Source organism: Phalacrocorax aristotelis, chromosome Z, assembly GCF_949628215.1.
Source record: "Phalacrocorax aristotelis chromosome Z, bGulAri2.1, whole genome shotgun sequence".
NCBI lineage: Eukaryota > Metazoa > Chordata > Aves > Suliformes > Phalacrocoracidae > Phalacrocorax > Phalacrocorax aristotelis.
The window spans coordinates 67,048,333-67,071,504 of NC_134311.1; the positions used below are offsets into that span (position 1 = coordinate 67,048,333).

General features: G+C 39.9%; 1 long non-coding RNA gene across 1 annotated transcript in view; it reads right to left on the reverse strand.

The window, feature by feature from the left end:
- Nucleotides 1-523: 523 nt before the first annotated feature.
- The window catches only part of LOC142050472 (uncharacterized), a 49,940-nt gene continuing 27,291 nt past the window's right edge, over nucleotides 524-23,172 (reverse strand). Inside the window, exon 3 of the long non-coding RNA XR_012658039.1 lies at nucleotides 524-773. This is a non-coding gene — a long non-coding RNA (uncharacterized LOC142050472). The remainder of the gene's footprint in view (nucleotides 774-23,172) is intronic.

Below are 23,172 nucleotides of genomic sequence, written 5' to 3' on the forward strand. Positions count from 1 at the left end.
CTTTGAGCACAATATCAAGGTTTTTCCTGAGCCCACTTGTGTGTATACTGATAAGCATATCTTGCAAACACTTGCAGAATTGTGGCCAATGTAAGGAAACATGATTGTTAGATGTAGCATAGAGATTGTCAGAGTTTAGAAGGATGTATTTGATAATAAGTACTGGTTAACACAAAAACCACTGTCAACTCTGCAAGTATTTTCTGTGGTTTTTACTGATTTTTTTTTTAATTGTGCAGAGGTCTCATTTTGCAGGCAAGAGAAATAAGAGACATCCTGTTTTCTCTGACAGCTTTGAAAGTAGAAGGCAACTTAGCTCAGTTTGTAAGACCGAAAAACAATCAATGCCATAGAAATAAAGCCTGTCGTTTTAAGAGTGGGACTTTATGGGTCTGCTATGTTGTAGTGGAGTAATTGTTGACAACAGTAAATTGGTGCCTTCAAATGTCTCCCCCAGCCACAGCTTTAGTTAGTAACTGAATTGCAGTTAGTATAAATAATAGCTGGTTAGAGACCTATGGAAGGAGGAGTTGGAGCTGTGTCCTGGCCTTCCTCCACAAAGGAAGGCACCTGCAGACAGAGAAAAACATGTACCTTTTGGGAGAATGAGCAAAGACAAGCAACGGGTCTAAGTACCTCCTTCCTCCTGCAGCCTTGAGCACACACCTTCTGCAAAGCCTGAGAGGACAGGCGGTTAGCCTAAGGGCTACAGTCACTGTTCTGTTGAAGCCAAAAGGAAATGCTGATGGACATCAAAGAGAGAAGGCTGAGCCCTATAAATAAACAAATAAACAGACATTGTCTTTTTCTTTTTTTTTTTTTTTTTTTTTGTGATAGAAGTGTTTACACTTTATATAAATGGGATTACTGGGGGGACGACCATGTAGGTTCAAGGAATTACCAGACAGCCAGGGTCCATACTTCGGAGGAAACCTCCTTAATGGTTTTAGAAATAAACATTTTTTTAAAGTTTTCCTTAAAAATAAATTAAATAATAATTACATAATTTTCAACTGTTATCTGATTACTCCTTTTGAAGAACTTTTCCTAGATGAGCAGACAGGTGGAAGTTTTCTTGGAGTGGGAGAGAGTGAAAGAAGAATTCAGTTCTCTTCTTGGTAGGGCTATACCAAGATCATACAGCTTTTAGTCTGGGGTTTCACTGAGCCCTACAGCACTTACCAGCAGTTCTGCTCTCTCCCTGTGTTGTTCTACATAGAACGCGGTCTATTGTTACTCCAAGACAGTTCAACCTTTGTAGTAGCTTAGGTCTGGAGGTCCTACTCCAAACCCCAGAACACTGGCCAATGTAACGGTTGTTTCATACAAAGAAACCTTCTGACTAATTCAATGTGTAATGCCAAGATGCAAGAAACCTACTATTCACAAGGAATGTGCTGCAAGCAGCGCCCTTCAGCGCTCCAGAGAAACTGCTCTGATTGCTATTGTCATCACTTTCAAGGAGGACCCTGCTAATTTGAACACCTCTTTGCAAAGCAGCTACAGCAAGGGGAGGTAGAGAGCTTCAATTTTTTATCCCTTTCATTTCCAAGTCTGTCACCTGTGCTTGAAGAGGGCACCTGGCCCTTTTAACAAGGAAACATTTTAAAATGTGACGTGTTACTATTTAAAGTAAGACCCTGTTAAACACTGCAGCAACTATTCTGAAAAATGTTACTCTGTTTAGTTCTGAGGTTTGATTAACTTTGCAGGTGAGTGTTTACAAACTTTCATTATATCAAAACCAGAGCAGAAGCAGGCAAAGAATGTTTCCTGACTCATTCTCGTATATAGAATCCTTTGCCCTTCTAAAGTTTCTCCTTTCTCAGTGTCTCAGAGCATTTTATAAACAAGTATTAATATATCTTTAATGCAGCTCCTGTATTAGTTATGTAAGCTCTTCACATTATCCTGTGTAACTACACTACAAGAAGAAATAAATGTTCTTCAGCACTGAGTATATGTATTAAAGATGGAAACTCTCTGCTAAGAAGCTGCTAAGCCATCTAGTTCATTGCCTTGTCCCAAAAGCATGATTCCTCAAACGTAGTATAGTTTCTAGTTGCAACCTAGCCCAATTTTCCACCGCTCTGTGAGTAACACTGCCATTGTATCATCTGTGAAACCCTACAAACAAACTCCCAATTTTTTGTTTCACAAATTTCTACTAAAATACTTTGTAGTAGAAGTCATTTCTTGTTCAAGTACAGTTTTTCTTTTGTCAGGAGCTGAACTTCCCAGGCTTTGTCACTGAGGCCTCCTGGAAGAAAATGGTTTTGTGGCCACCTGACTAGGCTATTTCTGCATTATCATATACATCAGAATGTCATGGGTAAGTAAATGAAAGAACAAGCAGTGAAAAAAAAAGCTGGTTTAGTACAGAAAAGGGGGTGTAGTTTTCTACTTAAGTAATAATTTATTAATTAAAAACATTGAAAACATCAACAGGAGCCTCGAACTGCAGCTATTACTAATGTTTTTCAGCATATGTGTGATAAGGCAGTGGACAGCTCAGCTCTCTTTACGTGGTATTTTGCTCAATAACCAAATCCCTGTCACCAACTGCTGATGTGAATACCTGAGCTGTATCACACTGAACAAGCTATTACGTCTTCCTCAATAGAGAAAATCAAATTTGTAGGCAAAATATTTTAAACCAGCTTCTAGGCAGATGTTAAAGTTGAATTCTAAAAAATGAAGGTGCTTGACTTATGTGAGTATTGTATTATCTGTGGAATCACAGAATCACAGAATCTCAGGTTGGGTCTAGTTCAACCTTTCTAGGAAGAGCACAGTCTAGACAAGATGGCCCAGCACCCTGTCCAGATTACTCTTAAACGTGTCCAACATGGCCGAGACAACCACTTCCCTGGGGAGATTATTCCAATGATTGACTGTCCTCAGTGTGAAAAATTTTCCTCTGGTGTCCAATTGGAATCTCCCCAAGAGAAACTTGTGTCCATTCCCCCTTGTCCTCTCCATGGGACTCCTTGTAAAAAGGGCATCTCCATCTTCTTTATAGCTGCCCCTTAAGTACTGGTACATGGTGTTGAGATCCCCTCTGAGCCTCCTTTTCTCAAGGCTGAACAAACCCAGCTCTCCCAGCCTATCCTCATATGGCAGCTTCCCAGTCCTCTGATCATCTTGGTGGCCCTTCTCTGGACCCCTTCCAGCCTGTCCACATCTTTTTTGTGGAGCAGGGACCAGAACTGTACACAGTACTCCAGGTGTGGCCTGACAAGTGCTGAGTAGAGTGGGATGATGACTTCTTACTCTCTGCTGGCGATGCCCTTTTTGATGCAACCCAGCATCCTGTTGGCCTTCTTGGCTGCAGCAGCACACTGTTCGCTCATGTTGAGCTTTCTGTCCACCAGGATCCCCAGGTCCCTCTCCACAGAGCTGCTCTCCAGCCAGGTGGATCCCAGTCTGTGCTGCATTCCGGATTATGTTTTCCCAGGTGCAAGACCTTGCACTTGCCCTTGATGAACTTCATAAGGTTCTTGTTGGCCCACTCTTCCAGCCTGTCCCGATCTCCCTGCAGAGCAGCTCTCCCTTCTGGAGTGCCTACTTCCCCACTCAGCTTGGTGTCATCAGCAAACTTCATCAGGCTACACTTGGTGCCGTTATCCAGATCACTTATAAAGATATTGAATAACATTGGGCCCAATATCGATCCCTGGTTTAATGTACACACTAAAGAGTTCAAACTATAAAAAACCCAGAAATATTAAAAATAATCAGTCATATAATATGTCTTTATTTAGTTCAATGGGACTTTGACATTATCTAGTGTTATTATTTAATTATCTCGGAAGACAGTGGCAATTTGAAATATATTTAATGAATTAATATTACTGTGCTATGAACAGATTACAAACATGTCCTCTGATACTTCTGCTGTAACACACACAATATTCCCCTGTATTTTCAGATTCTCCCAAGATCTGTGAAAGAGCTGTTTCTACATCAAGTTTCTGATGTAGAAACAGCTCAGGTCAAGGCAATCATTCTGGCTGGGTTGCATACACATTCTGCCTGTCAGCTACAATGTGACAGCACATGTAAAGACTTCAAAGAAAAGCTAATACTGGTTTTACCTTTCTTTCTAAACATCAAGGATGTTAACAAAATGACCAGGCTGCAAAAAGGACTAAAAAATGTTTCTGCTAGAAAAGCATCAGGGCAGGTTTTGTTCTATGAAACCATGATTTTCTGACATCTAAGCCATCGTTTTGAATTCCCTTGGTTCTGGAAACTTCAGTCAAAAGTATACTGGAAGAAATTCTTGGCAATAACTGCTATTAAGAAAACAGCACATGATAATAACAACTACTTCAGTTCTGCTGATTTTACAAATCATGAAGTTAAAGGGAAAATAAAATTGAAAAAGATTTCATTTGAAATATGTATCTCACAACAACAGAAATAAAATCATTTGGAACTGCAATGATAAGATCTTCCCGTTGTAGACATATTAAACATACTTTTTTGTTTCATTTAAGAACATCTTGTGCTAGTAGCAGTTGTTATGTTGAAGATAATAACTTTCCTTTTCCCAGTCCCGTAGCGAAAGGCAGAAACATTGTGTTTCCTGATTTCAACCATGGGGGCACAGAGGCTACTCTGCTAAGAGAGATTTTTCCCAAAAACAACCCTAATTCTAAAAACATTTTAATGTCTTATGGTAAATCAGACTGCTTTGATGATTGGCACATTGCTTGTAGACTGATTGCCTTCTACTTGGTTCTCTGACTTGTCACTTCACAGGGCTTTTTTTTCTTGTAAGGTAACTAAATAGATGTCTGGCTAGTGAAAAGAATTGACTGTTAGGATAATGCCAGATTATGTTGAAGTTGTCATGCTGAAGGTTATATCCTGCACCCTGCTTGCTGCTATTTAATCCATGGATCACTGTTTGCTTCAAAAACTTTGGATCCTCTTTGTTTAAGAATAACAACTTGCCTAATAACAAGGTGCTTGTTCAAGTTTTTAGTAAACAAGCACGAGTATTAATACCAAAATTAACAACAAACATGATGTAAGGAAGTAAATGTTTTAATGAGGTTTCACATAAGAACATTAAAAACAAGAGCAAGAAAAATGGCCAGCATCTGTCCCCTCTTCTTAGTTTACCTTGTTCTCCTTTCCTTTCTTTTTTACGTCCTCCAGACATCTGCAATGTCAGATTAATCTGGCTTCCAAATTCCCTTTTCTTTTTCCTGCATTTTAAGCAGTCAGTTTATATCATATATTAAAATGCATAATGTGGGAATCTTTACTTCATGTGCTAACTGAAGAACTTGAAATTAGATCTCATAAGTAAACCTTCATAATTTTGGGTGAGCAAAGGTAAACAAAATATAAACCTGCTAATTCCTAAAACAACAAAAGGTTTCTATCATGGCCTGGATCAACAATGTTTAATTTTAAATTTTCTAGTAGATATTTTCTTTTCTGATGTTAATAAGTACCACTTTCTATCCAGGTATGCATAACTTTATTGCTTTTTTACAAATCCTCTAATGGAAAGCAAAATCACCTCACCTAAACTCTAAATCTTGTTGTGAGATGCCAAGGTGTGATATGCTGTGCTGAGCTCATATGACATCTGCTGAGCAGGCAGTCCTTGTCCAGAACAGTTTATGGTCTATGTATACCAAGAGGTTCAGGGTCAGGTAAGAAGTGGTATTGGAGTAAGGGGATTGCAAGAACACACCTAGGTTTTCTGATCATCTAGACAAAATTGTCTGGTCAAAAAAGGGGGGAAGCTACTGCAATGCCCACATTTCTCTTCAAGGCTGTTTTCAGAGTGGCTCCTACTTACTGGTGACTCTGGCTGTTTCTGGTAGACTTTCTTTCAGGGATTGTCAGGCTGAACATGTATTTGGTCTTTGTACCCATTGAATAAGAGTGACTGGATCTCCTGGACATTTATGGACTCAGGAAAACTGTACAGCAGTCAGGAATGTTCCCCAGCATTACAGATTATCTCAAAGTAAACACCATTTTCAACCACAAATTATCAGCTAATTTAAGCTATCTCCTTATTTGCATGCTTGTATCAGAAGGCAAGTTTTAGATTTTTGTCTTAGAATAACCTCTGACTCCTTTTTCTGAACACTCTTTGTTTCACCTCTTCTCCTTTAGCTCCCAGACTATGTGGCACAATGTTTACACCTCACCTCTCACCTAAATAATTTATGCTCTTTTGAACTCACTTGCCTTACATTTCCTCATCTATTTCACAGGGTTATATTTGTGAACAGGAATCTTGCCACCACCAATCAGACCATTTATTTGTGCCACCTGGGATCAATTTAGTGTATTATTCTGAAATGGCTAAAGTCCATTACTACTAGCAAAATATCATATAAAAGACTTATTCTAGAAGGACTGTAATCAAATACATTTTCTGACAAGCAAATACTATATTAAGATGACTCCATGGAGATATTTAATCTCTTTATTAAATAGTTCTTCGACAGTGATATAATTTGAAATAAATGATGGGTTATTTTTCATTGCCCAGTCTAACAGGAACATTTGTCAAAAGCTTTGCACAGCTGGGAAAATGGACGAGAATTTAATGTCTGTATCTTCAAGTAGATATAAATGCTTTCAGAATAAAGCATTGTGACCCTGATGATATAATTTTTTTTCACACCACCAATACACATTTCTGTAAGTCATGCCTTACAATGCCAAATTCTTAAGGGATTTCCCCCTTTGCATGCCCCAAGGAGAAGCCACTCCCTGGCACTATGAGGGGCTTTACACAAAGCTTGGAAAGAATGTCAAAATGTTCATCATGATGGCTGTTGTGGGGGTCAGGGAGCTTCTTGAGATCATTCTTGAGACTGATTACATTCTGCCCAGGGTCTGCACAGAGGAAAGGCACTGGGTCTCTGCAGGGCTTTGGCACCTCACTCCTGCCTGGGTATCCCTCAGTCCTTCACCTTTTCCTGGAAATGGATGCCTTCGTTAATTGCTACACAGAAACCACTCTCTTCATTGAATTCAGATGTGAAAAGAAAGGTGGTGATTAGGATAGTCAGTTTAATGAAGCTCTAAGAAAATTTGGTTTAACTTTGTACTTTTAATTAATGTGCCTCTAGCTGTAGCTCCTCCTGCTAAATCTCCTTGCTCAGAGGGTGCACTCCAGCTCCAAGCAATGAGGGCTGAGAGATGGGCTTACTTATCCATCCAGCTGTGAGAGACTGGGACTTAGGCTTCTAATGCTAAGGGACTTAGCTTCTAATGCTTGCCAGGCAAGCATTTTGACTCAGCAGTTATTATACTACATATGGCCAGTCACATTACTACTGCCTCTTGACAAAGGGTGAGTCCAGCCCAGGTCTTTCAAAAGTATTTACAGGAGTAAGAAAAAAATCACAAAAGCTTACTGTCTGGGATGAGCTGTAGACAAAAATCCTAATGGACGTCATAGCCTCTATTATAGCAGTGGTTCAGAGAGCATACTCTGAAAGGTGGGAGATGCTTTAGATGTATTTCCTGCTATCTCCCTGTAACTGGATGCCTTCACAGCATTGGATTTCTTACATTACTTCGTTAGGCTGTCCCATCATATTTAGGCACTCTTTATAGAGCCAAATCTCCCAGATGTTGAGTTTTATATTCTCTGTTTGGAGTCCAGGTTTGTAAAATATGTGCACTGCAGCACCCACAATTGTATGAGGACATGCTGTCACCACGCTTTGCCATGGGGTCTTGAAGTCTGAACCAGCTCTGGCTAGACTCACAACAAGTTATGTCACCATGGCATCATGTCCAGGAAATCTAGCTTTCTTTAGAAATGCGTATATTCACCTGGGAACAGCAGTGCTGCAGCTTTTGGCACCCAGCAAATATCTTTGCTGATTTAGTTGTATGCTGTATATATTGGTCTTGAACCTTAATCAAAGTTGTGCAAGGGATAAAGACACAAAGAACATTCAAAGGACAGTCTAGGGTTGCCCCACAGGCCCTCTATGTAGGAGCTTTTATCTACCATAGGTAAGACTCCTTACCGTGGTTTTAGTGTAGGTGACAGTGCTTGCTTCTTCCTACTACAATTCCTTCCCAGAGAACACTGAAAGACACAGTGTGCCAGCTGCATTCAACAAAAGCGTCTGCCTTCTAAGCAGTCTTACTGGTATTTAGAAGCAAAGTAGCTTCTACTTGTTTGGAAATGCCTATAGCCTCTTAGGGAAGACAGGTGGGAAAAAAAACCATCTGGATATTACCTTGTGCTGATCGTATACAGAGGGAGTGATCTGGGGACCCAGTGTTGTGCTTCTCACAGGCTGTGTTTCTGCTGATGTTGAGCAAAGCTCTCCCTGCATTGAGACTGCAAGGCAAGTGGAGGCAGCAGGATTGGCTTTCCAGACCCTTAGGGAAGGATGACGTGTGCTCCTGGTGAATTGGCACAGTCATATTGCAGGAGGTAATGGCCAGTCTGCAAATATTGCCACTCTTCCTTGCCTTGGAGACAAATTAAGGCTGGGTCATGGGACAGCAGTGGAGCAGAAAGCCTGGAAGCCTTGGCTGTTCAGTGCTCTAGTTCCCTCTTTCGGGAGGTGAAACCAAATATATGCATAGGAACATTTGTGTTCAATGGCAACTGTAGTTTAGGTCATACGTAGTAGACAGCATCTTCGAAGGAATAGAGCCTACGTGTATCAGCAAGATTTCTGTGAATCACTCATCCAGTATACTCAACTCCAAGTATTCAGAAAAACATTTGATTTAAAAAACAACAGTGTATTTAAGGACTGTCATTTTGTGAACTTTTATTTTGAACATTTGGAGTGCAGACAGTTTGAGGTCTCAGAGAAAGAGCTGGAAACACTTCAGCAAACAAACAATTCTCTCATGACCACCTGACTACAGATGTGTATTAAGAAAAATCCCCACTAAACTATGTCTTAAGCTGAGCCCCCTCCATTAATCAGAGCTGACTACCCTGTCACAGTGTCTATAAATAGCAGATCCCTCTGCCAAACTTGCACTCTAAACACTTCTTGCAAGATGCAGTGTACTATAAGCACTGCCCTAGCAGTGCTGTTTCTTCTCTCCAGTTGTTATTAGAGAACATTTTTGTTTAAGTTTGGAAATAAATTAGCTGATTCTGCTGTTCCCTATTGACTCCCTTGTATGCTAGGACTCGCTGGAGGGCAAGAGAGAGAAGTTTTACAACAGCTAAAATATTTAGACAAGAACAACAACAACAACAACAACAACAAAGAGCAAAGAAATCTGCATCTGAAGAGCTAAGTATAACCTTCTATTTGACTTCTCTGTCTTCAGAATATATCAACTCCTTTTAATTTCTAAATGTGAGGGAACAGGAAAGTTTCAAGCTTAATTTTCCACAGTTCGATATGTACAATTCATCACAATAAGAGCTCCCAAGAAGTCACTTATCACCTCTGACACCTACTGCTTTTCTCAGATTCGTTGTAGTGTTAACAGTGAGAAGAGATTGTACTCTCTTTAAAAGCTCAAAAAGAAAGGCATGTAGCATAACAAATATGATACAAGATATTATTTTACTCACTAATGAAACATGAATGAAAAAACAAGCATTAACATGTATTGAACTGTTTGCCAAGTTATCAAGCCAATTGGACAAATACACACAGACTTGGATATTAACAGAATATTCCTGTGAAGTTTTATACCCAAAATCTTTGGATAAAGTGTTGGCAGAATGTCTTTCAGAAACACCACAGACTGCACAGCAAAATCAAGTAGCTAGTTTTGAACTCATTTCCTGCTTCCAGCCAGGAGGGAACCCAGAAGTGAATTGCTGTGTATAGGACAAAACCAGTGAGAAGGCATTCTGGGATGCAACCTGGCTCTGAGCCTGAGATGATCTTGACCCACCAAAGGCAATTAAGACCAGGGAATTGTCTGTGTGACCGCTTTTCATGATTGCTTCCTGAAATAATTATACAGAAATAGAATTCAGACATAGACTTCCCAACTTAACATTTTTAGAGCTGAACATAAAAGGCCTCACCCTATATGAATTTGCTTTCCCTCCTACTGAAATAGTCTCACTGCCCACAGAGTAAGTTCATGAGAGCGCAAGCATGCCAGGCAGCACACTAATCCAAAGGCTATGCACAAGTAAGTAACAGGCAGTATGGTTTGCAACCAACTCCAATCACTTCTGCAAACATGTCTCAATATATCCATCTGTCTAAGGCTGTAGGAGCAATACTACAGAAGACAACACTAACCCTCTAGGGATCATCTTAAATCTTAAATGAAGTGACTACAGGCCAGAATCCACCCACTTCATACTTCCAGAGCAACATAAGCCCTCAAATCTCTCTCTTATGATTTTAGAGGATAGCAGCTTTATCTAGAAACACAAGCCCACCACTTTTTGACACTCCAAAACTTTCTACAGTTGTCTTCGGGATTATTCACCATAAGCTCATGTAAACCCAACATGACTAAAGAAAATAGTCTCTATTGCTCACTGCAGACTACCAAGAAACTTGAGAGCTGTCCATTTCTACATCTTAACTGTCCAGCCAAGAACACACTTCTACTATCAGTAACTTCACAAAGTCTCAGAAGTTCCTCAGTAATTACTCAGACATGGGGCTTGTATTGCTCCCACCTCCCAGCCCCCATCTGAATCAGCATCAGCTTCTCTAAACCAGCTTGGCTCAGTACCAATTTCTAAGTGTCCTGATTGCTGGGAGATTTCTGCATTTCCTCACAGGTCTGCTTTTCCTTCCACAAGGAGCTGAGAGATTCAAATGCTGGTGTTTAAGTAGGGATATAAAACCAAGAACTTTCCAGCATCAGTGTAATTGCCAGCACAAACATGTTATTGTATCTAAGTGGAAAAGTTAGAGATATCTGGTATTAATATATAAAACAATCACATTTGGTGGCAATTGAGTTGTTGACCTTGATCTGTAGCTCTTCAGGTTCTTTGTAGCTTAGCTATTTGAGAAATGACTTTGCCTTTTTTAGGTACCACAGCAACTATGGTTAGTCAGATTTTCTCGGGATAGAGCCTGTGCAGTGAGCTATGTGCAGCTGGGAAGCAAAGGACTGACAGCAGCTTTCCCTTAACCTGGTATCACTGGAGCCAAAATCAGAAAAAGCCAAAATTTACAAATTATCTGGTTATGGTGCAACACTTGACTATTGGCTCAGGTTTCTCTCTAGGGCTGAGTAGGACTTAGTTGTCTCGACAGTTGTTTTTAATCTCTCTGCATGTTTTTAGAGTGGGTACTGAGGGTCCAAAGCAAAAAAGCTCAATGCGTTGCCTTCCCAGAGTCTTTTCCTTTTCTTTACTCTCTCCTTAATTGATTGTAGGCTTGCCACATCTGAGACTATCCTTATCTCACAACAGAAAAGAAAAGGCTCTTCGTTAATGTATTACAGGAAAGAACACTGAAAATAAATCAGTAAATCAATAAGGCTAAAATGTCTCAGTATCTTTCAGACCACAGCAAAATAAAAGGCCTGGGATGCTCAACAAAAATCTACTTCTGAAATAGGATGTGGAGGATGTATCCTAGGTCTTAGTGTGGATTACCTCAATACTTTATGAGATTTTATGAGTTAAAAGGAATAATTCCTTTCTGTAGTCTCTAAAATTCACAAACTCAGAGACTGGCGCCTGTGAAAATCCCTTTGGGATTTAAAAAAGTTTGGAGGTTGTCCTTTTTTATTACTATTATTTTTGTATTTTGTCCAGAGTGTTTTGAAAGTTTTAGTTTTATGTTTTTTGGGGTTGGGGTGGGTGTAGAGATAAAGTAAGTTTGGCATGTGGAGGACATCAGCATGCCAAGAAATTTCTCCAGAGACATTTTCCCTAAAGAGAGCCCTGACAGTCGTAGAAGACAAAAAAATCTTTACCCAGCAGCTTGGTGTTATATCTCTCCTCCTCACCTCTGCTTGATGTTAGCATAGCTCAGCAGAGATTTAATCTAGATTAGCAGCAAGGTGTTGACAAAAATCTAATCACAGTCTCTAGGAGTTCTGGTCTTGATTCTTGGATCTGCCATGGCCATACATAGTCAGGAAAGTAATTTAGGGAGAGGTTTTCTGAAGCAGTACAGAAAATGAATATTCAGGTTTCATTGGCTTTCATTGACATTTGGAGAAATAGCTATTCTTTGCACCTCTGAAAAACTGATTATACCTCCGTCTACTTCTCTGTTTCAAAGATAAATATGATAATTATTCTAATATCCTTGTCTTTTAACTTTACTTTTAAGATCTCTTCATTTTTAACACTGAAAAGCATAGTGCCTCCTCTTGCGCTCCACAGTTTTCCCTTGTATCACCGAGATGATCTCAATGCTACTGCAAAAAAGTTTTAAATAACTATTGGTGTCTTAGATTTAGTGTTTTCTCTGTAGAGATAATACATGGCATCAAGCTTGAAGATAATGAAGAATTAAAGAATGTTAGGGATTGGAAGGGACCTCTGGAGATCACCTCATCCAACCCCCCTGCTTGAGCAGGCACACCCACAGCAGGGGGCACAGGAACACATCCAGGTGGGTTTTGAATGTCTCCAGGGAAGGGACTCCACAGCCTCCCTGGGCAGCCTGTGCCACTGCTCTGGCACCCTCACAGGAATGGAGTTTTTTCTCATATTGAGGTGGAACTTCTTGTGTTCCAACTTGTGCCCATTGCCCCTTGTCCTGTCGTTGGGCACCACTGAAAAGAGTCCAGTCCCATCATCCTGACACCCCCCCTTCAGCTATTTATAGGTATTGATGAAATCCCCCCTCAACCTTCTCTCCCCTAGGCTGAACAAAGCCAAGTCTCTCAGCCTTTCCTCATAAGGGAGATGCTCCAGTCCCTTGATTATCTTGGTAGCTCTCCGCTGGACTTGCTCAAGCAGTTCCACATCCTTCTTAGACTGGGCGGCCCAAAACTGGACACAGTACTCCCAGTCTGGCCTCACTAGGGCAGAGTAGAGAGGAAGGATAACCTCCCTCAACCTGCTGGCCACCCTCCTTTTAATGCACTCCAGGACACCATTGGCCTTCTTGGCCACAAGGGCACACTGATGGCTCATTGTCAACTTGCTGTCCACCAGCACTCCTAAGTCCTTCTCAGCGGAACCACTTTCCAGTAGTTCAGCCCCCAACCTGTACTGGTGCCCGGGGTTGTTCCTCCCCAGGTGCAGGACCTGGCACTTGCTCTTGTTGAACTTTGTGAATTTCCCCTCGGCCCAGCTCTCCAGCCTGTCCAGGTCTCACTGGATGGCATCACAGCCTTCTGGTGTATCAGCCACTGCTCCCAATCTGGTCATTAGCAAACTTGCTCAGGTTACACTCTATCCCTTCATCCAGGTCATTGATGAATATGTTGAACAGGACTGGACCCAGCACAGACCCCTGGGGAGCACCACTGGTGACAGGCCTCCATCCAGACTCTGGTCCATTGATCACAACCCCCTGAGCTCTGTTGTTCAGACAGTTGTCTGTCCACCTCACTGTCCACTCATCTAACCAACACTTCCTAGCCTTACCTATGAGGATGTTATGGGAGACAGTGTCAAATTCTTTACTGAAGTCAAGTCAGACAACATCCACCGCTCTCCCTTCATTGACCCAGCCAGTCACACCATCATAGAAGGCTGTCAGGTTGGTCAAGCATGACCTCACCTTGGTGAGTCCGTGTTGACTACTTCTGATAACCTTCTTGTCCTCTACATGCATGGAGATGACCTCCAGAATGAACTGTTCCATCACCTTTCCTGGGGATAGAGTCGAGTCTGAATGGCCTATAGTTTCCCAGGTCCTCCTCCTTGCCCGTTTTGAAGACTGGAGTGACATTTGCTTTCCTCCAGTCCTCGGGCACCTCTCCTGTCCTCCACGATCTTTCAAAGGTGACGGAGAGTGGCTTAGCAACAGCACCTGCCAGCTCCCTCAGCTCTTGCGGGTGCATCCCAACAGGGCCCATGGATTTGTGAGGATCCAGTTTGCCTAGGTGATCTCTGACCCAGTCCTCCCCAACCAAGCGGAAGTCCTCCTTTCTCCAGATTTTTCTTCTCTTCTTTGGGGGCTGGGATGCCTGAGGGCCATCCTCAGCAGTGAAGACTGAAGCAAAGAAGGCATTCAGTAACTCTGCCTTCTCTGCATCCTGTGTCAGCAGGACACCCACCTCATTCAGCAGCAGGCCCACAGTTTCTCCAGTCTTTCTTTTACTGCTGCTAACATTTAAGAATAGCTCAGATCACAACAAAAAATGAGCCTCTCACCAGATAAGTACTATAAAATTTTCACTTGCAATTCAAACTGCTTAGGAGACAAAATCTATGGTGACATCACTACTACAGCTCACCATTGCTTTCAGCTGTACATAAAAAGGTAGACTGAAAAGAAAAAGTTGGTCAGACATGGCCTATCTCTGTCATCTATACCATGGACCCATGGCTAATAAGCCTCCCTCTGACACTTCAGCAATTAATTCCCAGTTTACATTCATTCGTTTGAAGTAGAAAACTGTTAATGGAATTTTTAAGTCAATGCACTAATCTTTTTGCTGCAATCATTTGCTGCATCTTTTTGCTGCAAATGTCATTCTTGATTTGAGGAGGCTGAACAAGAAGGATAGGCTTATAAACACAACTTTTATAGGCAGCAGGGTAAAACAAATGCATGCCCTGTGAAACTGTTTATTTAAAGGGATTGTTGAGCACATGACAGGGAACACCATGCTGCTCAATGGTTCTGTTCATTGCCTGAAGCTTTATTCCTATGCAGCCCCACTGACATCTGCTTCTGGAGTAAGATGTTGATTGATGTGAACAAAGTACAGAATCTGATCCTTCTTGATTAAGATACATAAGGAGGAGACAGAGAATCTTCCCCTCATGCCACACCCATTTTCAGTGTCTCAGTTTCTGTGTCATTGGGCACAAATCTATTAGCAACTCAGCAATGGTGTGTCTGGCCAGCCGTGAGGACTGGTACTCATCGGATGTTTCTTTTCTCCCCCGCATATCCTCATTCTGGGAATTCAGTTAGTCAGTCAGAGGTTATAGAGGAAACAACCTAAGCCCTTATGATCTGTCAGGTATACAATTTAATTCTCCGTTAATACATCTCTGCACATTTCTAACTTTCCCTGCTGCCTTTCTCCCTTTGTATTATTTTGTGTGTGAGTTTTATAAAATCCACCATAGGAGCTTTGAACCTTCTCTACCAATTAGAAATTCTGCCTTTCACTTGAGTTAAGCACTTTCTAGCAGAGATTTCCTTATTATTTCATTTATTTCCTCATTCATTCATTTTTGCCTTATGTTGGCAACTTCTGCGACTTAAGAGACCATAAAAATTCTACAACCATTTAAGCATGATTCCCTGCTTATCTCACATATAAACATCATGTTTCATTGCTTTTTAGATAAACACTGCTAATTCAAACAAAGTCTTTATTGGATCCATGCATCAAAGCATCATTTACAACAATAAACAACTACAGCATTATTTTTGTTCATGGACACTACCAGCACAATCTGGCCTTATCATAATTACCTAGACTTTTTGTGGTTTTCCTTCACTCCTCCAAAATGCAGGTAAGGGGGTTCAAAGACTGCCAATCCACTGCAGTCTTCCTCCATGGGAAGGAAAAGACATTTCTATGCCTTCAACTATACCTCCCCATTCTCATTCCTATCTTGGCTTGTTTCCCAGCCCTGCGGTTGAAAGAATTGCTAACTGACAGTTTTATTGTCATAAAGACAGGCAACTTTCAGTGGTGTGGGTAACAGGGAAATTTTTCACTTTGCTGCTTAACAGTACGCTACAGCAAATACGTCAAGGGAAGTGCCCAAGTATTTAGAAGTTTACTTTGACTCATCTCTTAGCTAGTCAGCTAAAAGCTAACACTAAACAAGATAGTCTTCTGTTCCACTCCCCATCTGCAGTCTTGATAACCTCAAGGATTGGTTCTGATCTGTTTTCCATACAGAAACAACTTCAGGGATTTCAAAGGGATCAGGTCTGGTTTGTTTCTGTGGAAAGATCAGATCGACACATACATAAAGTAACACTGGACATTACCTTGATCCTTTAAAATCTAAAAGTGATTCAGAAAGCTACAAACCCAAATACTATATTGCTTACTGTGAAAGAGAAAATTAAGTTAATGTTGCCTACACTAGAACAATCCCAAGGACAGTGTGTAGTGTAAGGTTTACTCTAAAAATGCTGCATTGGTGTTTCTTAAGGCAATTTTCCACTGATTTGTCATAACAGTGTCTCTAACAGGGACAAAGCAGGAAGTATCTATCTAATTTTTCAGACAAGAGTTAAATTAAGTGGTTTCAAGGTATCAAAATATATAATCTAAAATTATTGTCAAATTTAATGCTACATTAGTTTAATTACAATCAACAACACACTGAAATAGGTTAAACGATTAAAAAAGATGCTTTACTGTGTTTTTTTACACCCACTTTTCAAACCACAGTTGTTGTATTACCATCATAATTCCCTAAAATGAGATAAAGCAAATTAATCATCTACTATCAATAAAAAGCTAAGGCCCTGTTCTTGCCTTTTATACTTGCTTTCTGGCCAGAAAAACCACCAGACCAAGTAAAACTCTGGCTTTGGGGTACATTGTACTATAGTCACTATAATGTGACAGAAAGTTTGAAGCTGATTTCCCAGAGTATGCTTGCAAATTGCAGCTGTGCGTAGAGTTCACTGCTCCCTTTGGTTGCAGGAGGAGAGGATATGGTCTCAAGAAGGCAGCTTTTCTTCCCCAACCAGAAAAATGTTAGTTGGTCAGTTCTGCAGGTAGGGTACCTGCCTGCAGTTTTAATCTGTTAGGCATACAGGCTGATGTGCCAATATTGCACATGTACAGCCCAGCATGGCTTCTCAGCTCCTCCTTTTTCTGCATTTTTGCCGTTAAAAGGAGAAAAAACCACACAGAAAGTGGTTAGAAGGTGTTAGAGGGAAGATAATGCTCTTAAAATGTCAATAGAAAGAAAAGAAAATGTTTCTGTGTAAAATGCTTGATGAGTTCAGAGCCTGGGGTGTTTGGCGCCAAGCTTGAAAAACAGAAGTGGACACTGGTGAGGAGCTATAACATTCCTGTCTTGCACTCCTGGCTGTTCAGCACAAATTACACTGTGTTGACTAGTGTCTGAATACTTCAGAAATTAAAAATAATTTCTAATATATCTTCAAACCAGAGAAATGCTAGTCTTGGATAATTTTACAGATGCTATAGTCTCAGGAAGAACTCTGAATGCTCTGGTTTGCATTGTTCACAGTTTTGTTTGCACTCAGGAATATAAAGCATTAACCACAAAGTCCAAATACGAAATGTATGCTCAGAGGGTAAAAATCAAGTCTGGCTATTAGCTGTAATTTTGGGGGAAAGGCTAAGGAAGGAGAAGGCTGTTTGCATACTTGCTTGTAAATAAATTATGTTTATGATACTCTTAGATCCATGAATTATCAGTAAGTCTATGCCTTCATCCAGGAGGGCTGATCAATTCACTGTGAGAAAAATCAGCTAAATATTCATAACATTGGTTATGAAATTCTTACAGACGTAAATTTAGCAAATTAGCAATTGATTTGCTCTTCTCAGTAATCTACTCACTCTGGGGAACTGCTGGGCTCATCCAATACTCAATTGATTAATGTATTAGTAGCTGCCAAATATCTTTTCTCAAAGCACTGGGGCTTTCTGTAGATGTACCCAGTCTGGAACGGACATGTACAGGAGCTTAGCCTCTCAGCTTCAGTAACGAGAAGAAAATTCTGGGAAAGAAACCAGCTTTGTTCTTATCTGTTCTGAAGATTTAATATACCCCTCCATGTTTTTGAGAATTTACTCATAGGAATTTACCAACTGCAGTAAATACATGGCTAGGCATACACATCTGGAAATGCATCAGACCATGATTAGAAAATAAAGCTATTGATTTATTGACATGTTGTCTGTAGTAGTCATCAAATGGACACACATTTGATATTAAAATGCTGTCCTTTCACGATAAATCTTAGCAATATTAGACCGTATCTGTGAAGATAATAAATCCAATCATGCTTTCATGTTTTCATCACAAAAAGGGGCTGTTATGTGATGATGACAGACTTGGGAAGTAATAAAGAAATTAAGAAAGGAAACATTTTTCTAAGACCATCTAGCTGGGTCAACGTTCTATTCCATTTACACAGCTGAAAAATCTTAAAACCAATGTTAGGTACCATGAAAATAACAGATTTCATTACTGTTTCCCCTCCTCATTCCTCCTTTTAAGGATGTTAAAGAATAAGGATATAGGATTTAATTTCCAAATTTAATTTTAGTTTAAACAAAACAAAAGTGTAGATGAAAACCTTTCCTTTTACCTGGTTATAGTCCTTCGTAAACTTCATCAAACTTTTTACAAAGTTACATTTTTAAAAAAATTCCCACCCTGGCAGATTTTTCCAGGCTATAGTCTTTGTTAAAAAGACATCCTGCAGTAGAAGGAAAATGGATAAACCTGCATTCCTACACCATTACCACCTTTCCTCTGATACCAACTTAAAAATCCCTTTGTATATTTTTAACTTATGTTTTCATCTCTTTCGGGATTTTGTTCCACCCACTGCACTGGTTAGTTTATATGGCAGAGTTTCTGTGTTATCTAAAAGATCTAAACATCTGTGCTTTTTTTTTTTCTTCAACTCTATACTGGAAAGAAGTTCTTAACTGAACTAAATGTTATCTTGCCAAATGCTTATATGAGACCTGAATGGTCTGTCTTCACTCTTCCCCTGAACAAAATGTTTGTAATTATTCCAAAATAACTGTCATTAGACATTTGGAAAGAGCAGAGTAAATGTATACACTTCTCCTTTCCCACTCGGCACTCTGATTGCATCTGTCTGAGGAGCTCTGCAGTTTGCAGTCCTTAAATACAAAAGCAGCACCAGAAAACACAATACACTGTGGTGAGACCAAGAGAAACTGTATGCCATACGTCAGCCAGGAGTGAACAGCTGAATTATTAATACTTTGAGAAGTGTTCACACAAGTTCAACTCTGGTGGCAGAAAAACAAAAGAAAGAGAGAAACATTAAAAATAGTCTTTCTTTTACATAACTTTCATTGTTAATATTTTATGTTACCTTCCATCTACAAAGCAACTTTCATTCATACTTCCTTTTCCTTATCTTGAATTATGAACTCCTTAATGCATTTGAAAATTAAAAAGTCGTCTCTCAACAGAGAGAGACAGCATGCACTGAGTCACCAGCTGGAAGAAACATCTGGCTTAGGTCTATATAAGAAAAGGCCTTGTGTCAGCCACTCAAACCCTGAGTATACAAGTCCATCCACAGCTTTACAATCCTCACCTGCCCTCTGTAGTTTGTAATGAAGTTTCACACTGCAGTAGGCTGAGTTGCATGAGATGTAAATTTGCAAGCAGGTTTGAATGACTGTGGAGAGGCTGTTCTGCAATTTGGAGCAGAAATATATCACCTGCTAGTCCTCAGTTTATAAACAAATGCCTGTCATTATATGAAAATACAAATACATTTTCAGGCAAGAAAAACTGATGATAAAATTTGGCATATTTATCTTTGATGTGTATGGGCCACTGGAATGTATATTATTTCTTATGGATAATGAATAGGGAAAGTTTTAGGCAACTGACAGATAAAAGAATCTTTATAATCAATTCTAAGTCTGAGACAGGCTCACAGGAGCTCTGCTGCAAACTGTTATGAACATCATCTGCCTTACTACAAACTCCTTCCTAGAATAATCTGCAAGCAGAAGGATCTATATGTGTCAGGTCATTTATTCTTAATAAATAGTAATAGTTCAGCTTGCTCCCATTCATTTCCACTGCTAGTGAGATCTTTTGGCTTTCCATGCTCTTTTGGTCTATGTTAAGTATTATTTACCACTCACATATCTGAATGTATCTCTGTGCTTTCTCTAGGTCACTTATGAGTTTTCATGTGGTTATGACATTTTTCAGCATATGAGTCACTGCAAGAAGTACAGTGTGTGCACTGGAGTCAGATCAGGAATGGACAGCTGTGACATATACAAGAGGAAGATACCAATTCTCATGACACTAAATGAACTAATATGGGGACTGTTTGGTTAATTACATCAAGATAAACAAAAAACAGCCATCATATGCAAAGATTAAGGCATCAGGCATCCTCATCTGTCACTGCTCCATCTCACTGAAAGCAGGGTTACCATGGCTCTGTCCGGGATTTCCAACACTTGTTGGGATTTGAGGCCTGTCAGGAGGACTCTGTGTACTGACAGAAAACACGTTCAGTGCTTGAGCTGCAGAGCCAGTGTTTTCTGGAAGCATCCAACTCACTCCAATTTTATTTAAGCTGAATTGCCAAACTAATGTAGATATATATGAAAATTGCAGATATTTTTCAAGCAGGGAAAAGTTACTGCTCTGACACAACCACTGTGAACTTCAGTATCTAAGTGAAAATTTCAAAGTCTTTCAGAGAAAAAGGTCTTGGGAAACTCATGTGACATGTGACAACACTACTTGGGAAAAGAGTAATCCTGTGTGAAGGAAGCAGTGTTACAGGAAAGAGTGTACAGAGCACTTTCCCTTTTTTCAATACCTATGATTTGTCTGCTGCAACGCAAGTCACTTTGGATATATCTATGCTGGTCAACCAGAGGTGATATCAAACACTGAGCCTTGCTTGTCTATGCTGATTAGCTAGTAGTATTTTTTGTTCTCTCCCTTGTAAAGCCTGGAAAGATTTCTGATAACAGCTCACCCAAAGGACCGTTTTTCAAGGCTACATGGAGACTGTGAGATTGGCTCCCTCTAGCACACCATCCACACTCCTTCAACTCTATCTGTGCAGACTTTGAACCCTCAAGCTCCCATGTTCCCTTATGCCACAGACCAGAGGTATGCAATACGTGTCGTCATTTTTTGTGCAGTAACACCACTCTCTGGAGCTGCAACAGAAGGTGTTATCCCTAAACTGCATGGATACGTCAGCTGCACCACTCGGCCTCAGGGTCAGGAACTGCTTCCTGGCACCCTTTATTTAGCAGGATCCTTTGGTCAGGGATATACACCTTTATATTCTTAGAGTTCACCTACACTAGCAAACTATTTCTGAATAAACCACCATTCCAGACAGCACGTGAGAGTTGGTGAGTTGGTGAGAATAACATCATTGCGTTGCTTGTGCTCTGATGCTGTGGAGATTGCCATGTAGCCTGTGAGGGTATTTAGCAAGCCAGTGCAGGTGTTCTGCTAGGGAGAAGCCAGCAAATCCTGTGTGCCCGGTCTTTTTCAAAGCCAGCTAGTAGTTTCTATTCTATCCGCAGGCAGATGTGGGTGTGCAAATTGATTAAGCTAAAAAATTTCATTGAGCCTTTATCTCTGCCAGTGATGGGATATGTGCGAAACACTTGCCAGAGCAAATTACAGCTCTAACTCAGTCAGTCATTGTCTACTAATAAAAAATTTGGAGAATTTACAATTGGAAAATCATCTGGAATGTGTTGGTTTGTACTTGCTTGTTTTTAAATTTTACTTTGAATGGCTAATGACTAATGTAATCTGTGCAGTGGAGTGCCACACAGATTTCACTATGTCACTGCACGAAGCTATCTCTGAGGCTGGGATATGCTCTCGAAACATGATAGAAAATAAATATAACCTCCCAACTTATAATTTAAAATACAGTGTGCAGATTCTGAACACTGAAAAATGAACTTCAGTCACATTAACCAAATCAAATAGAGAAAATGCAAGAACATAGCAAAGTAAGGTGAGATCTTGTTTTACTTTCTGCAACTATCTCAGCATATGTTCAGGGCATTTGAACAGTCCTACTAACAATCAATGAAGCAGTTTTAAAATTTGAGACAGAAAAATACAAAGACATAGAGCAGGAAAGGTGCCATAGGAAAACATACAGGATGTATTTTGTGGTATTTTGCAAGAAAATAGTAATCATTTACTAAACTAGCTACCCTGCCTACATAACATTGATAAAAAATCTTCACCTGAGTTATCTTTGTATTAGATAGATAAATACAAAATCCTGCTTCATCAATGTATCATATATCACTAGTAATCATAACAACCGTGTAAACTCTAGGAGTTATAAATATTGCTATTATAATGATTTACTTGGTTCATTTGGCTTTGGGCCATTCAGGTAACAGCCATTTCTATATGATCCATAACCTAACAATTTTCAGTATTTCTTATGCAATTGTTGTTTTTATATATTCTTCCCAATATTTTTCACAGAAAAACTGCTACATGTTTATGCCATTGTATCTCAGAATAAAATCTGTCCTGATCTTGCTATGGTTCTAAAAATAAGTGTCTCTGACAGACCTAATCACAGTGCATCCATCCATTTTAATATTTTCTCATTTTATATTGGATTAAGCATAAGTGGCATTTCCCTACATGATAATAATTAATCACTCAAGTTATGAATGATGTGATAAATTTAGAAAATGTTCTGGATATTATAATTATTCATACAAAGTCTTTTATAAATAGATGCTCATCGATATTCCTTATAGAAAGGGATCTGATGTAATTTATTTACCATGCAAGGTTTAGTTCTCAATTAGCTTGCTTATTAGGATACCATTCCATGCTAAAAATTCTTTGGAATCGGAATTAATGTACAGTCTTGTCTTTCCTTCCATTCTCTTTCTCTGTTCAGTCATATTAATTGACCAGTTTTCTTGGCCATATTCTGAACCAGAAATGCTCCAGTTCAAAATCACACAACTTTCTGGAGTAATTTTTTGGAAAAATTTAATTGGTCTGAGATGAATACACAGCAGTAGATTTAAATCATTCCTGATTTAGAGTGGAAGCACTGTACCTGTTTTTTGCTCTAGGGGCCACAGGCCAATAAAAAAGGTGTTGTCCCACTCTCTGTATACGTATTGTTGTTAGCTGGATAATGAGAGACCTGTCTTTAAAAGTTCACGTAACGTGTAAACTAGAGAAACAATTACTGATGACCTTATTCTTCAGCACATTGTGCAATGGGAACTTTGGTACGGACAGGAGTGGGGACAAGACTTGGCTGGAGGGATGACCATGTCACTTTGTTAACAGTTAACTGGAGAGAGACACACTCAGAAATTCAGGTCTACTTCCTCTATGCATGATGA